Raw genomic sequence first — 4,959 nt, 5'->3', positions numbered from 1 at the left:
ATAGTTTTTCTATGATAGAACAACTAACCTGAAACACTTATTATGATAAATAATAACAATAATAAAATATAATAGCAACACTAATATCTGCATTCTGGTGAGCTTTTAATAACAGGCTCTATGACTCAGGACTTTCATACATTATGCCTTACCTGGGAGTGTGCTTCTTGTATTAAATGGAGAAAATATGTATGTAAATATAGATATAGTTTGGATAATTTGAAATTTTATGTACTAAAACCCATTTATCATGGTCAATTAACTCAAGAAAACTCAATACTGTTTAAAATGAGAAACCAACCACTTTTTAGACAACTAAAAGTATCAAAGCATGACTGACTTTAGAAAGGTGTCCTATTTTACTCTAAGTACTATGACATTTTGCAAAATTTCTCTAATTCTAATTTGAAATCCTCACCAAACCATGAAATTTCTTCAAATGTGGTTGTAACCTGTTACCTCCAAAGCATCCTTGAGGATATTTGCCACCACTCTTGCAACTCATTCTATTCCCTTCCCAACTACAGCAACACAATCTTTGAAACCTGGAAACATATACTTTCTCCTTTACAAATGCATCAGAGGAGATGTAAACTCCCCTTCTCTTGGTTATGAGTAAGGGGTCAAGACACATGGGAGCAGAAAAGTTTCAACACTAAGTGCTTGTGTAGATCTTTCCTTATCTGAAACCTGTATTCTTCCAACAGTACAAAGCCTTGTTCCAGGCATGAAAAGAACCAACATACTGGTCACATTTCCAATTTTCGTATAGTAATCATCAGAGTCGGTGCTAAGGAAAAAAGAAAATTAGTTATAGTATTTCTTTCTTATGCAGATACTTTGCACATTTATTTATATTTGTATTTTTATTTATTATTCTTACATGAATTGGGAAACTGGGACAATTAGGAAATAACAACAAGTAATAAAGCTACAGGGAAACTCCTCAACTCTTTTTAAACATACTCCCTCAAAAGAAGGTGTAAGATTAATTTAAACTCTTACATCCTGGGAAAAAGATTAACCTATCATACCAGAACAAGAGGGAAATGAAATGATCTTGAACTTTTTTTCTAAAAGAACTTATCTTCTTTAGGATTCTCAGAAGAACTCAGGATTCTGTGAAAGTCTGACTACAGAATGACAAGGAAGAAACATTACCTTGTGTGACTATGCTTTCAATACAGATGGCTACAGAACACCAAAGGTACATTTCAGAAGGGAGAGCTAGGTACCTTACTACCAAGTGACAAAAAAGAAACCAAATATTGGTTAGAGATGGAGGAAGTGATAGCTGTGTAGCAACCAGGACATCCTGAGGCTTATTCAAGTTAGAAAGTGGCAGAATTGGCCGGGCGTGGTGGCTCACGCCTGTAATCCCAGCACTTTGGGAGGCCGAGGCAGGCAGATCCTGAGGTCAAGATCGAGACCATTCTGGCCAACATGGTGAAACCCCCTCTCTACTAAAAGTACAAAAATTAGCTGGGTGTGGTAGCACTCGCCTGTAGTCCCAGCTACTCAGGAGGCTGAGGCAGGAGAATTGCTTGAACCTGGGAGGCGGAGCTTGCAGTCAGCCAAGATCATACCACTGTACTCCAGCCTGGGCAACAGAGCAAGACTCCTTCTCAATAAAAAAAAAAAAAAAAAAGTGGCAGAATTTCCACAAAATAGTGAAGAAGAATATAAAATGAATCTGTAGTTGAAGGTAAGAGAAAATGAAAGGAGTTGGACATGAAAGGTCTCCATTTGGTTGTTGGTATCAGGAAACACTACCGAAAATGATGAAATTGTATCACTTCAATCCTGAGTGAAACACACATGAATTTTGGGAACAACTTTCTCCAGAGAGAATCACACCTTCAACCTAATAGGAAGGAAGTAGGAAGTAATTCCACCACTGAGTAAAAGTTGAAAGCCTCAAAGTTTTGCTTTGCTTTTACTATGGGTTTTGGCTTGAGGATCTCAGCATAAAAGCAGTTCTCTATCTCTTTGACAGGCAAAAACTCAACTAAGAGGAACAATGACATACAGAGAGAACCATAAAACTAAACACAAAGGAAGGCTCTATGAATTTCAAGTGGCTACACGTTTTGCTGAGGCTCAACTCTGATTTTGCCTGGCCAGGTCTCAGGACCTCAGCATCACCTCCTGCCTCAGCCTGGTTGTTACCGTTTCTTCTGGGTGCCTTCTGCTTCTAGACCTTGAGAAGGTCTGGCAGACACAGCTTAGGAAACTGCCAAAGCAGAGTGGTGGTTATGCTGAGGATGTCACTGCAGGAGAAGAGGGCCTGGGCTTCTGAGCCACTGAGAGCTCTCAGGACTCGATCTGACATTCCTGATGCATCACACTGGAACCCTCTTCCTACAGACACTGTAATCTGTCCTGTAAGTAAAATAAATAAGTTCAAAGCCCTCAAAGACAACAACCATGTGCAAAAAAGAAAAAGGACATGACTCTCTGAGCCAAGCCTTTTTTTCTTTTTCTTTATTGAGATGGAGTCTCGCTCTGTCACCCAGGCTGGAGTGCAGTGGCGCAGTCTCAGCTCACTGCAAGCTCTGCCTCCCGGGTTCAAGCAATTCTCCTACCTCAGCCTCCTGAGTAGCTGGCACTACAGGTGCCTGCCAACACACCCGGCTAATTTTTTGTATTTTTAGTAGAGACAGAGCTTTACCATGTTAGCCAGGATGGTCTCAATCTCCTGACCTTGTGATCTACCCACCTCGGCCTCCCAAAGTGCTGGCATTACAGGCATGAGCCACCGTGCCAGGCCACCAATTCTTGTATGTTATATCTGGGACCAATGATCCCAGTTTGTTTCTCAAGCTCCTTACCCCCAATTCTTCCTACTCCAGGTGAAGAGCTGTCACTATTTTTCCTATGGAAGAGTGACAATCCCAGGATTTTGCCACCCCTACTTCATGGAGAAGGTCAGGATTATCTTCCTGGGCACTGAGTAGAGTTGGCTTTTTGTCTACAGCCTCATCTTCTTCATTTTGTGGTGGTGTTGAAGGTGTTGGAGGAACAGGGGGGCACTGGGCCTCCATTTTCTCCTTCCTCCTTACTTTGGCCTTGTGGCCTTCTTATGATGCCTATACTTTTTGGGGAGTGGGTCTAGATTTCTCCTCTGGACTGGAAGCATGGTGGGATCTTGTGAAACCTCAGCCACATGACTCTCAGGTGTCCCCTCCAATGGCTTTTTCGATGATTTCACACATCTTTTCAGAGGGTCATTTTCCCATAGATAAAATCTCTCTTCTGCATCCGGAGCTTCTGTTGATGTGCTCAAGTCATCGAGAACATGTCTTGGGATAGAGATTGGAGATTCCCTATCTCTGTCATTGATGGATTTTTGACCGACTATGGTGACCCCAGCCAACTTTGCAGGAACAAGGAGCTCACAAGGACCAAGAGTCAAATGCTGAAGGAAGTAGTAAGTACAGTGAATCTTTCAAGCGATGTATCCTTAGCTATCATAGATACAAAAGACTTACCGATCTCAGATTTCTCCTCTGGACTTACTAAAGGAGTTCAATTACCTCCAGAAATAGAGTCCTCAGGTTGTTCTTCTTGGCCTAAGAGATCTCACATTTCCTAAAAAGAGAAAGTCACTGAAGTACTTACCTAGTCACACATAACTACAGTTCACAAAAACTCTACCAAACATCATAAATTCCTGGGTAGTAATATATTTAATGACTTATCAGAATGTGTATCAGAATTATCCAGGGTATTTGTGAAAATACTCATTTATAAGCGGTACCCTAGACCTACTTGGAATCTTGAAAGCTGGATGTAAGGAATTTGCATTTTTTTTTCCTACTAATTCAGGTGATTTTTATGCATCCTAAAATTTGAAAACTACTGCTTTACAGGGACTTTGAATCCAGTATTTTACAGGGCTATGAAGATGACTGTAAAAAAATACAAAATCTCACTTTCCCCTACAGATATTTCCCTAATCATGTCAGTCCATAAAGATATTTCTCCTCTGAAATCTTTTAAACATTATCACTTAATTTGGTATGTTATCCCTTATTACCTTCTATTTTAATTTAAGTTTGAAACCTTGTAGTTATATCTTCTAACCAGATTATAAGTTTCTCAAAGGCAGGGATGCTCTTAGACTTTGTGTTCCACTCTGGTATTACGAGCTTAGTAAACTGAATGAATAAAAATATGAATAGGTTTATGTCCCAGTATAAAATGACTGACCTGAGATGACACTGCTCTGTAAGAAGAGTTCTAGAGTAACAATGTAAAGAGGACATGAGCCCTGGGAACAACCTAGTCCAACTCCTAAATTTTACAAATGGGAAAGATGAGGCTCAAGTAATAGAGTGACTTGCCTAAAGATGAGGTTGGTAAACCTTTTCTGTAAAGGCCAGGCAGTAAATATTGGAGGTTCTGTGGGCCATATGGTATTATCAGAAGTATTCATCTCAGTATTATAGCAAGAAAGCATTCGTAAACAATGAGTAAACAAAAAGTCATAGCTGTGCGCCAATAAAACTTTATTTTCCCAAACAGATGGTGGTCAACATTTGGCCTGCAGGCTATAGTTTGACAACCTCTGGCCTAAAGTCCTACAACTAGTTAGCCACAAAATTGAGATTAGAAGTCAAGTCACCTAACTCCCAGCAAGTTCTCTTTCTACAAAAGAGCAGAAGACTAGAATGAGAAAGAATTTTTCTTCAATGAAAAGAAGGGCTGTCAAAGAAGAGGTCAAAATATGCCTGGGCAAATAATACTTCTATGCTCTCTGATGACCCTTAGTCATTTACACAATTAGTTAGCTAAATTCTGAAATTGGACAATTTTCAAACAAAATCATAGATTGGCCTTCAAAAGGATGAGGGAGGGGAGTTAGGCTCCACATTTTCTATCACACTTGCCTAGAAAACCATGCTATTTAGTCTCTTTTTAAGCAATAGAAAAGCCTACAGATAGATAATGGAAAAC

At 39.8% G+C, this 4,959-nt stretch overlaps 1 pseudogene; it reads right to left on the bottom strand.

Annotated features, from left to right (window-relative positions):
• Positions 1-1,924: 1,924 nt before the first annotated feature.
• On the bottom strand, positions 1,925-3,139 carry LOC113225246 (annotated as a pseudogene).
• Between the last annotated feature and the right edge of the window lie 1,820 nt (positions 3,140-4,959).

This window comes from Piliocolobus tephrosceles, unplaced genomic scaffold (assembly GCF_002776525.5).
Source record: "Piliocolobus tephrosceles isolate RC106 unplaced genomic scaffold, ASM277652v3 unscaffolded_20, whole genome shotgun sequence".
NCBI lineage: Eukaryota > Metazoa > Chordata > Mammalia > Primates > Cercopithecidae > Piliocolobus > Piliocolobus tephrosceles.
This window is presented reverse-complemented; position numbering and strand designations above follow the sequence as displayed.